The 12901-nt window shown below is 40.3% G+C and overlaps 1 pseudogene; it reads right to left on the reverse strand.

Moving 5' to 3' along the window:
- Positions 1–800: 800 nt before the first annotated feature.
- On the reverse strand, positions 801–2111 carry LOC146681663 (zinc finger BED domain-containing protein 4-like; annotated as a pseudogene).
- Positions 2112–12901: the final 10790 nt, after the last annotated feature.

The raw sequence follows: 12901 nt of genomic DNA on the forward strand, positions 1-12901 counted from the left end.
CTCCAGCTGCATCACTGTGTGGGGCGGTAGCTGCACTGACTATAACAGAAAAGCTCTACAACGCATTGTGAGAACAGCTGAGAGGATAGTTGGTGTACCACTCCCCTCCCTGCAAGACATTTACACCACTCGCCTCACCCGCAAAGCCATCACAATTGTCAACGATGCAACCCACCCCGCGCACTGTCTGTTCAGCCTCCTGCCCTCTGGAAAGAGATACAGAAGTCTCCACTCCCGCACTACCAGGCTCACCAACAGCTTCATCCACCAGGCTGTGAGACTGCTGAACTCTCTTCCCTCCCGACTCCCAGCCAGCAGAATCACCAAATTGGCAGAAGTATAGGAAGACAGATTGGACTCTACTCCCCCTCACCCACGCACACTCTCCAACAAAGAAACACTCTCTGAACCAAGAACTGAAAACATTCCTGACTTGCATTGCAATTGCACACACCTGCAACTATATATATATTTTTAGTATTTCTTTTAGCACTATTTATATTATTATATTACTATTTATTACTTTATTGTTAGGGCTGTTTTTGTTGTGCATCTGCACCTTATTGTTGTCAATGTCTACGCATGGGACAGTGTGAAACGTAATTTCAATTCCTTTGTATGGCAAGTACATTTGAAGAAATTGACAAATAAAAGTATTCTATTCTTCTATTCTATTCTATTCTATATATATATATATATATATATATATATATATATATATATATATATATATATATATATAAACAATGAACAAGAATGTGCAAGAATGTGCACTTTAAGTTATTTCAGTTCACTATTAACTATTCTGCATTGCATTTGCAAAAGACCAAATTGGCCAAAAGTCTGTCAGTCATTTGTGCACGATGAGGCCGTAGAATGATGCCACCATAGCTGAAAACTCGCTCCACAGGAGCACTACATGCAGGTACTGCCAAAACTCTGGTGGCCACATGAAACAGAGAAGGAAGAGTCTGCATGTTCATTGCCCAGAACAAGAGGGCTTTCTGTCCATTAGCAATATCCAGGTAGTGACTTAGCTGTAGAGCTGGACTCTTCCCCACATCCTTCTTCTGCCTCTTACAGTAAGCAGCAAAGAGTCCTCCATCTTCACAGTCCTCTTGATATTCCCCACCAGGAGTCACAGGTTGCTCTGACTTTGCAGGATCTGCCGCATCTTGCAGGATCAGATCTGGCAAAACAAATTAACAACAGCAAAAGAGCCTTTATTACAATTTTAGACAAAAAAATACAGAAAAAATATAAACTATATTCAATCTTTACCTTTAACTTTTTGTGTCACCTCTGTCTTTATGTCACAACTGCCCAACACATGGTGTTCCACCCACAACAGAGAAAATGCTGGATCCAAAGCAGCTGCTTTAAGGTACACTGGATCTGAAAAGGGGGCAGTGATCCCATCTTCTGCTCTAGCCATTCGCACATGGATAACGATTCCAAGAAATCTTTTGTTCAAAGATGCTTGGAGGCTCCTGACCAGACCATTCAGGAAACGGACTTGAGGCTTCAGTTTCTCAAGGTGGTGATTGAGGGACAGCACGGATGGAACAACAGCACTAATCGTGACTTTTCTCACCTTGTGTCAAATCTGTTGCTTCTCCAAAAGGCTTCAAGATGTCCACCATCTCCTTCAACAGGTTCCACTCTCGTGTTGTCAATAATAACTCCTTGTGCCGAGCCATTTCAAGAACAGCACAGAGTTTTAGATGTTCACATTGGATAACTGCCTTCACTTGTCTCAGTGTTGAATTCCATCTTGTGATTACAGCAGCAGGGATCGCTTTCTGTTCACCAAATTCAGCTTCAAACACATCTTTGAATGTTGTGCTTGTGTGCAGTAGAGAGCTGAGCTTAGATAACTTTGAAAGTGAAGGAGATGCCACTTTGGTCTCTGACAAACCATCTTTCACCACCAGCTGAAGTGTGTGCGCAAAACACTGCAGGCGCTGTGTCTTTGCCATAGCAGCACCTACTGTTTCCTGATCTACCAAGGTTGAGTCATGCCAGAGCTCTGGGTCGTCAAGATGATCACCATCATCATCATGTTCCTCAGCTTGCTCAGTGGGGAAGCACACAGTGAATGCTTTCCGCATATTGGCAGCATTGTCACTAATAATATAGTCTAGTTTATCTTTGATGTTGTATTCATCACATATAGCTTCAAATTTCTCACGGATTCTTTCACCAGTGTGTAATCCTTTGAAGCGGTCAAAGGCCAGCAGTTTGGATTTTAGCTGCATCCTCTCTGTCTCTTTCTGTATCCAGTGCACAGTGATACCAAGGAAACCCCTCATCCTTCGGTCTGACCAAACGTCCACAGTGACTGAAACATGATCAGTCTCGCTCAACTGAGTTTTTAACATTGAACGTTTCTCAGCAGCAAGGTTCTCTGTTTTTGATATAATTGTTCTGCGACATACCGGGCTGTATTTTCTGTCAACTACCGTCAGAAAGTGCCAAAAATTCTTGTTTTCCACAATAGAAAGGGGCAGGTTGCAACCAATAATCAAGTCACTTAATAATGCATTCGTGATAGCTTTCTGCTGTGGATGAGTCATGCTGTACTGTCCGGCACAGGTGTCCATAAACTGTGATATGGAAGGCTGTTGAGGTTCATTTGTGATCCTCTTTTTCATCTGGTATTCTTCAAATCTGATAGAGGTAAGCATATTAGACTCATGTCAGAAATTCCATTTCAGCCATTCATGAATTGCATTTTACTTTAAGTTGATCCTAAAAATCCTAAATAACTATTAACACTTAAACTCTCATAGTTTTCAGACAATAAAAAATATAAATGAAAACTATATAAACAATATTTATTAAAACACTTTTCTCAAAACTCTGCATACAGTTCTAATAAGCAATGTTTAGCATCCCTGTTAAGAATAACTGACCTTTGCAAATAAACAACAGCTAATAACATAAGATCAAAGAATTTTATTTGATGTATTGACATAAATGACAGAAGAAAAAGGCCGTATATAGCCACTAAGGTGGGCCAGATTTTCTAACCAAAATTTTTTTTCCCTGGCTCAGACATGCAAAAGTTAAACATGACCATATGTTACCGGCACCAGACCTAGGGGAATCTGGACCGGCAGCAAGCGGCACACAGGCTAGAGAGCACTGCGTAGCCAAATATGAGCAAACTGTGGATTAATAGAGAGGACACCGAAGTTAGCGTCTTGCTCGGGCCGGAGCTCATTTATTTCTGCATATACACAATACAAATCACACTAGACCATGCATTCTTCCCATAAAATAACAGAGTTCATAAACATAAATAAAGTTACAAAAAGCATTCTCTCAAAAGCAAAATAAATACAAACTAATCCAAAATGACTTTACATACTCACAACTTAAACAAAACACTCGCGGCTAAAGCATAACAACATACCAAAATAACCCATCTCACATTCACACCTTTCCCCACATTCGCGCCATATACGCAATTACTTTTGAACATGGCGTCCCCTGAACGCAACACAACATGGCGGCAGACGACTGCAAACGTTGTTTCACCAACGAAAAGCTTTCCCCTTAATACATGGACTCAGTACTGCTTGGCTAACACTACAACACATTTTCTGAAGCCGCAGGTTGCCACTGTCATAGCATATACTTATAGTGCTACGTAACATTATGCCGATGATACTCTAATACTCATTACAACAAAATACCACAAAACAACATCATCACTCTCATCTCAAAATATAGCCGAATAGTTGTTACTCAACTTACATGACATTTAGAACCAGTTCGATAACATAAAAGTTTGTTTGTCAGTAGGGGAGAGTGAGGTAAGATGAGCCAGTGGGTAAGTTGAACCACCCCTTGTATCTAGGTAACTGTGTACATGTTTTGTTATGTGACATAAATCCAGGAAGCACTCATCATTTCCATCCTGCTATATTAAAGAGGAGCACATTGGAGAAGGGGTAAGTCTGTATTACACAAAAAAATGTTTTCTGCTTGTCAAAGTAAAATTTCTGCATATCAGGTAAATTGACTGTAATATTAAAACAAATGTATCTGTGTCTAAAATGATATATTATACATGTTGGTGGGTTTCTAAAATATTATATCATCTGAAGAAGTTTTCTAAAGATTAGCCTAAATTGCTAAGCTAGCCCGTTTTTTTCAAAGTGGTGGCTATGGGGCAAAGTGAGCCAAAGGCTATGGGGTAAATTGATCCAATGGTTCAACCTACCCCACCATAAGGCACTGAAATTTATTTAAGGCTCTGACTTATTAAATAGTATTTTAGTTCAGTATACTGAACCCTTTTGTTGTATTTGTCATATGTTAACTATTATAGAAAAGATATCATGCCAAGGACCTACAGACGGAAGACCAGCTGGGGCTCAACACCCCTGGAGGAGATTGAAAGGGCAGCGAGTGAAGTCAAGGGAGGAAAGTCCATAAGATCAGTGGCTAAAGAAAGACAAATTGACAGGTCAACCCTCAGGAGATATATTAAAAAGAGGGACACACAGGAGGTCAAATCGGTTGGCTATAGTGGAACAGCTTCAGCAAAGAGAGTCTTCTCTGAGGAGGTGGAGAAGGAGCTAGCAGAGCATATCAAGAAGCTTGCAGAGCAGTTCCATGGCATTTCCCCAAAGAAATGCCGTGAACTGGCATTAGAATTGGCAGGCAGAAACAACATTCCTACTCCCAGCAACTGGACAGAGAAAGGTTTAGCCGGTAGGAAGTGCAAGCAACAACATTTCAGTAGGTTGGCACAGACTAATGTATTTTGTGTAGTTTACTACTTTACCATTACATTTTTTAGGTAAAGAATGGTTCAAGAATTTTTTGGCACGCCACCATCTCTCTTGTCGTATGCCTGAGGCAACATCTTTGGGAAGAGCTACAGCCTTCAATAAGACTACAGTTGGGGAGTTCTTTGACAATCTGGCTAAAGTGATCGACAGGTAACAGAATCCAGGAGCCACCATTACATTGGCCTGGTTGACAGGTTTGCAGACAACGAAGTGAGTGCCAGATTTCTCAGAAGAATCCGAGGGATCACTAGCAGTAAGAAACCCACGTTTGTGTTCAAGGAAAATGATGAGGCATCTTTCCCACGCAAGGATGTGCTGAAGAAGCTACCTCAACCTCAACAGGCTGGAGGAACTGCAAGGAGGGAGCAACAGTTCATATTCCCCTGCAACCTTGATCATTGGAATATTGAATAGTTCTTTTGAATAAATGGTTTTGAACTGGTGGTTTGTTTAGAAACCACCAGTTTCCAGGTTTGTTCTCACAGGTTTACAACTGTTAAAATGGTTTGTTTTCACAATATGATCAGTTTTACATTTTAAAAACTACATGGTCAGTTTGCCCCAAGATGGCTCAGTTTACCCACTGACTAGGTTCAATTTACCCCTAATCTGGGGCAAGTTGAGCCAAAGGAGCATTTTTTTTAATAGGTCATTATTTTGGGCAGCGTCATCAGACATAGATTCTGATCATTACATTTGAAAGGAGACATCCTAAAATAAAGGAATATGTTATCATTCTATTTCTGTGTCATTTTTTTCTCACATCCAGGGCAACATGAGTAAAAAGTGGCTCATCTTACCTCACTCTCCCCTACCTGTGGATTAATAGAGAGGACACCGAAGTTAGCATCTTGCTCAGGACGGAGCTCATTTATTTCTGAGCTGCGCGTGCACAGAGCCTATTGCTAGAGTCTCTCGTAGTTCCACAGCAATGCAAGAGCACTATCTACTGGCATAATGAAATATAACCATGGTCTGGCAACACATAACAATGTCAAAATAAGTCACAATAAGGGTGTAATTGGTTTTCTTACAAAAATAAACATGTAGCTCTACGGGGTTAATGATGAGGAGGAGACGGAGAGAAACTGTCTTCCCTGAGTACAGCTACAGAACCCCCTTTCTGAAACGGACCCTGCTCACCATTCACCGACAATTCTGAGCTAACAAGTTGCGTATTATTCTTGGATGCGCTTGTAGGACCGGATTTAAAATAGCATGACAAACATATCATACCTGTTAAAGCCAAACAGTATCATCAACGTAGCCCGGAGAACATTTGCTAATAAGATGAAGTTAGCTAAGTCGCTATCTCATCGTAGCAAAAAAAGGCAGCACCTACCGTTCTTTATGCAACTTCAAATGTCGGACAAAGTTGGAAGTTGTTCCATCTCCGTCTGTAATTCTCTTCTTGCATGTTTTGCATGTTGCATTTCGTTTTTTGTTGACTCCTTCGTAGTTTATGTAGCTGAAAGAAATTACTCTTGGGAGCATTTTAGGCTCGAGCGTTTTTGTTTTTTTTTTAAAAAATCTGGTTAATTTGATTGGCTGTGCTACAGCTCACGCTCACATACATACGGAGTGTGGTAAGAATGAATGAATGAATAAAGTGAATTAATGGTCCACACTTTTTATATAATATGTATGTTAAATTTTAGATTTGGGTAAAATATCAAGTCTTTTCAAGTAAACAGGTTCAAGTCCAATTCAAGGCCCAAGTCACTGGTGTAAAAGTCCAAGTCAAGTCACAAGTCTTACAACCTTTTTTCAAGTCAAGTCTAAAGTCATAAAATTAATGACTCGAGTCCAAGTCATGTGACTCGAGTCCACACCTCTGCAATATAGCATGTCCACCACAAGGCTGTGTGATGAGCCCTTTCCTCTACTCCCTCTTCACCCACGACTGCAGACCTGCTGATGGTTCCAACACCATCATTAAGTTTGCAGATGACACCACGGTGATTGGCCTCATCAGTGACAACGATGAGGCCGCCTACAGGGAGGAGGTGGATCGTCTGGCTGAGTGGTGCGACATTAAGGGGACGGCTGTGGAGCGTGTGAGCAGCTTCAAGTTCCTGGGAGTCCACATCTCCGAGGATCTCACCTGGACGACCAACTGCTCCAAGCTGGTCAAGAAGGCTCACCAGCGCCTCTTCTTCTTGAGGACTCTGAGGAAGAACCACCTGTCCTCAGACATCCTGGTGAACTTCTATCGTTGCACCATCGAGAGCATCCTGACCAACTGTATAACAGTCTGGTACGGGAACTGCTCTGCCTCGGACCGGAAGGCGTTGCAGAGGGTCGTGAAAACTGCCCAGCGCATCGCCGGAGCACCACTTCCTGCCATAAAAGACATCTACAGGAAGCGGTGTCTGAAAAGGGCTGGGAAAATCATCAGAGACCCCAGTCACCCATCACATGGACTCTTCACCCTCCTGCCCTCTGGGAGGCGCTACAGGAGCCTCCGGACTAAGACCACCAGGTACCGGAACAGCTTCTTCCCCACAGCTGTCAGACTCCTGAACTCTGCCTCCTGACATCTGACCCACGTTAACTCATGGACTGAACATACACACACACACACAATGGACAACTGTACCCTCAAACACACAATAATAACATGGAGTGAACCACCACTCACAACCACTAGCACTTTATATAGCCTCTGTAGAAATTATCCACACCCTCACTTATCTTAACTGCACTACTGTATAGCCCTGTGTAAACAATCATTCTGTACATACGATAATTTTTAACCCTACAACTGTTTACAACTTGCATAGTTCCCATTTCTGTATAGCTGTATATCTCAGATTCCTGTAAAGTTATTTATTTCATATTCTGTATAGTTTTTCATATTTATATCCTGTCCATATCCTGTACATAGCTTGTACTCACTACAGCCTGTACATACTTATAGTTATAGAATATTCACAACATACTTCATACCGTGTACATTATAACATAATAGACCCATTTCTGTAATATACTTACATATCTATATTATTGCTAATATATATTGTAATATATCTATATCACTAAGCACTTCTGGATGGATGCAAACTGCATTTCGTTGCCCTGTACCTGTGCATGTGCAATGACAATAAAGTTGAATTCTATTCTATTCTATTCTATGTCCTGACTGCGGGGTTTTGGAAACAAATTCAAACGTACAGCTCTGTTATCACTTCCAGCATAAATGAAGACAGAAAACTAAACAGCAGTGACGTTTGTAGGGTTACTGAAGTTCGGCTAGCTGGTATATAATGATGTGCTACGTGACCGCTAGCGACACAGCTATGTTAGCATAATATAAACAAGCTAACCTTTTTTCCACTCGATAAAAGTTAACGTGAGTGTTCTCGGTGGTCAGGAACAAATGTAATCGCATGGCAGGATGCTGTAAAAGGACCAAACTTCAGCCAGGAGAACAACTGAGATAATCCATCCACAATAAGAGGTTAGTCATTCATATACTGCTGCATGGGTTGGGCTGTAGTTACATCCTAAGGTTTTAAAAACTGAGCTTAAATAAATGATTAGCGGTAATAAAAGCCGAGGGAGGTCAACAGTGATCACTGACTGTTTTAGGAGCTTTTTGAGATTAAATAGAAGAAAATACAAAACATTAAACATGTTAACAACACAAAAGCCATATTAAACGCAGACTATTTTAGGCCCGGAAGTAGGATTCGTCACGTCATCACTTAACAATCGGATAGGACTGAAAGATGGCTATCCTCTCTGGGCCTTCCACTGGCTGCAGTAACCCCCAACCCCCCCCCCCCCCCCCCCCACACACACACACACACACACACACTACTGACCCTACTGCTTACTGTGATTAAATGCTTGCTTAGAGTGGATCACTGATTTGGATTATCAAGTTTAAGGATCTTTAAACTACAATATAAATTCTTTGGTTGGAATTTGATATGTCATTATCAATCTAAATCTGCTATTGCAATATTGTAATATCATAGATGAAGCTACCCAACAGAATAGGAATAATTTATATCATGCCACATTGAAGTGACACACATTACTGAATCAATACTCAGATCCAGTAATCTAATGCATGATGCTGAATAAGTACTTTTACTTTAGGTAATCCAGTTTTTCACTGCACTGAGGAAAAAGAAAGATATCTGTTTTTCAACTTTCTCAAAATAGTTATTTAATAAAAAAAAACAACAATGTTTAGACTCGTGTAGTTCTGCTTTTCATATGCAATCTCCACTGGGACACAGCCTGAAAATTTTACGTTTTCTACACCAATTTTATAGACTATAAAATACACTGTACACTCTGTTTCTCAGATATCAAATACTGTGATTTCCTGTGGTTTCTCTGTCGTGCCCGAGTGCCTCCCTGCTTCCAACATGTGCTTTAAATATCAGTGCCCTTCTGTTATTCTGCCTTTCAGATTGTCATTTGTGTGACCCTCTTCCTACCCAGCCACCTCCTACTGGCCAAGTTTCTGCCTTCTTGATCTCTGCTATCACCAATATCTTGAGCAGTCATCCTGTCATACTTCCTGCCACTGTCGGACTGCACTTTCCGAAGTAGCTTCATCTCAGGGTAATAGCCAAATAATTTATTACTCAAACTCTGGACCTTAATAAATTATGTTCAGTAGTTTCAGCTGATCACTCTTTATTTATATCATAGTAATGATTTAACAAACCTCCCTGTCGCCACTAGCCCACTGGGTCCATACAATTCTTGCACACTTGTATAGAAATGATCGCAATATACTTTTAACACACAAAAACTGGTTTCCAGTTTCTCTGTCATGCCTGATCGGTCTTAATAAAGCATTTCGTCATGATCTTGACTTTTCTTTTGACCTGTAATTAATCTAGCCTTATAGTCAGCAGCAATTCCCCCCCCCCCCCCCCATGTACCACACTACTGTTTTTTTTTTTTTAAGAAACTGTCATTTATTACCACAGGTTCTTAATCCTGGAAATCACTGGAAAACATCTGCTTGATAAATGGCTTGCATGAAATTAAACAGCAAATGAACACAGAGCGTATCGTGGATGATCGCTTATCTCCTGGGGTATCCAGGATAATGAACACATAAACTGCACAATATTTAGGCAAAATGAATGTGGGAGCTATTAACATGAGATCAGATTTTGAAAGTATGTCTCAATGTGTCCACAGAGGAAGCAAAGAGTATCAGCTTAGAGGTTATTAGTTTATCTATCTCTCAAATTTATGTAATTTAGGTCAGAAAATCAAGTATCATAAGCAAGTCCAAGACTCCTATGATTCAGAGAGCGGAAATAATGGTAGATGTCGTTACTACTTTGCTGTTATTTCAATTTGTTTTTCACTGATTTGGAATTCTGTACACACCTATGATGCAAAAACATCCACATTCTCATCAAGGTTTCTAAAGCTTCAGTACATAAGTTGAAAAATTCCAGATTTGACAAACAAGCCTTTCAATATATGCTCCCTAACATTACACTCCAATGTCAGACACATATTAGATGGCGATTGGGGAATAAAAAGCCTGTAGTTAGGATTCATTACACACACACTCACTCACACACATGTCAGTGATAGCATGAAGCGCTTCATATATAATGTGATTTTTCTTGCTGCTTGAACCTCCTGCTTGTTTACCCCTGGAGCCTGAAAAAAAAGAAAAGGAAAAGAAAAAGGAAAAAAAAGAAGAAAAGAAGAAAATAAACTGAGCTGAGGAGAAGTTTTCTAGAGACCTTTGCCATGGTTTTTTTTGTCTTCTGGCATTTGCAATTAGCACCCGACTGCCAACTGACACTGAGAAACAGATGCTGTCCATCCGTTTGTCACAGGCTTTTATTTCTCTCTTTGTTGAGCAGAGGCTGTGCTTTGTTGAGCAGAGTCTGTGCCCTTGCAAAGTCTATTCTTATGTGTTTGTGACTGTGTCCTTTTGAGCTGCCTTGTAATGAGAGTATTAATACGTGTCTTCAGACAGTCGCTGTTAATTGTGTTTCCCTTTATTGTATCTGTAAGGATAGGTTTTTGCGTTTGCTGTGCCTGATACCTAAAATGAGAAGGAGAGTTGGAACGAGGGACCAAATCGTAACCTTAAGTTATTTAGCAGCATATGGCATACATGATTGAGCGAAAGACTCTGAAACTCTACTGGAACAATTGAAGCACCGTTATTCTCTCTTTTAGATGGTTTTCGAACACATTGATACAAAAGCAACCACAGACGCTCAGTTGTGTTGACATCCGGTGATTGTGAAGGGCAGCGCATGTAATTGCAACCATTTTCAGACTCATTAAACCATTCGGGGTCTCCATCTGCATTGTCATTTCAGAAAAGGCCACTCCTTCAGAAAACAATTGTTTCATCATAGGATAAAAATTAATTCTCACTTGGATCAACTTTGATTTGTAGTGACCCTTCCATTGTAATAACCGCGGAAAACATTTACTCTTCAAGATTCAGAAAAAAAAATCATTAGTTTGTCACTTGCATACCTGAATTTTCATTTTCCGTTTTTAATAGGGACAATATGATGTTTTTTCAAGCATCCTAAATAACACAATGTATTAATGGAGTTTTTGGAATGACCTCGAAATTCTACAGTATTCGCCATTACGGCTGGGGGAGGGGTGGATGGGGGGCTTTTGTGAATCATGCTTTTGTGAAGCATAATGACTTAACCGTCTTCTGTTTTGAATATTTCGTTTTACGTCTGTAAAAGCAATAAGGATGCTCTGATTGCTTGTTTATTATGCAGAAAGTGACTGATAACCCAGAGCAACAGTGAAAATTGTAGCTTTAGTCAGATGGGATCAATTAAATAATGCTGAACAACTGCAAATAATTTCTTTTAATATTAGCATTTGGGTAACAAGTCATTATTCAGGGCTTCTAAATCTAATCTAAATTCATCTTACTACTTACTTCTTTGTTGCACACTACACAGACTCTTTAAACTCTGCTCTGGACATAAGCTGACATGATGATTACCTTAATCATCATTATTTTCACTGTTACTATTAAGAGGCAAAACCCAGAGCTGAAGTGAAACAAAAGTGCCAAAAAAGCAGTTCCTCAAATGGCCACATTTTGCCATTTTGACGGATGGATTCCCATTTGTCTTGATCAGTTTAAGGCTTGATTTAGTCTTCTGTGGTGAATCTTTGTAAAGCCTATGACATAACCTACATAAGTGGGCGATGCTGTTGTTAGCATTTATGTGCATTATGTGTAAGTACCCTGTGGCTAAGTTGCTTTGTTTTATATAAGATGCCAGCTGATAGAAACAAATAGTTGTTGGGACTTTTTTTCCTGTGGGTTCCCACTCTCTGTAGTGGTCAGTTTTTCAGTTAGTCAGTCAATGGATTCAGTTTTGAAACTGACTGCATATGTGTATGGAAGCTGAAGCTCCTATATTCCTTCATTCTCAAGTTATCCAGTCACAAACTTGGGTATCCATGTCTTATGCCCTCCTGCCCAACAATCAGCCATAGTAAAAAAATATTCTGAAATAATTAAGAGGATCAACACTAATGAACAGGCCAATCACAATTGCTACAGGCTGCATCAACCCAACATGTAGTTGGGGAGGTGCATGTCAGGTTAGGGTTCCAGAGTGATTTGCTGTAATGATGTAGCTAACACATAAATTCCCCACTAATGCCTAAATCTCAAGTTAGAGTAGCAATCATGAGAACATACTGTATGAAGTTTGCTGTTCAGTTTTTCTGTCAAGTACATTTTATTTTTACTAGCTAAAATATATTTCTTACCCTGTACACTAACAATGCTCGCTATCACTTTATTAGGTATACTTCAAGTAGGCTGAGAAAATGTTCCCCACACCATTACACCACCGCCAGCACGAACCTAGACAGCATGAAAGCCATCAGGTCATCAGACCAAGTAATGTTTTCCAATATTCTGTTGGTGAGCTGGTCTGAATTGTTGCCTCAGTTTTGTGTTCTTAGCTGACAGGAAAGCAACAGTAAGCAACTCAAATAACCACGTGTTACAACCAGGGTATGCAGAACAGTATCTCTGAATGCACAACTCATCAAACTTTGAAGCAGATGGAGTGCAGCAGCAGAGGACCATATTT

The sequence above is a fragment of the Copadichromis virginalis genome, linkage group LG23, assembly GCF_057382275.1.
Source record: "Copadichromis virginalis isolate Kocher_CV1m ecotype Utaka linkage group LG23, C_Virginalis_male_GT1.1, whole genome shotgun sequence".
NCBI lineage: Eukaryota > Metazoa > Chordata > Actinopteri > Cichliformes > Cichlidae > Copadichromis > Copadichromis virginalis.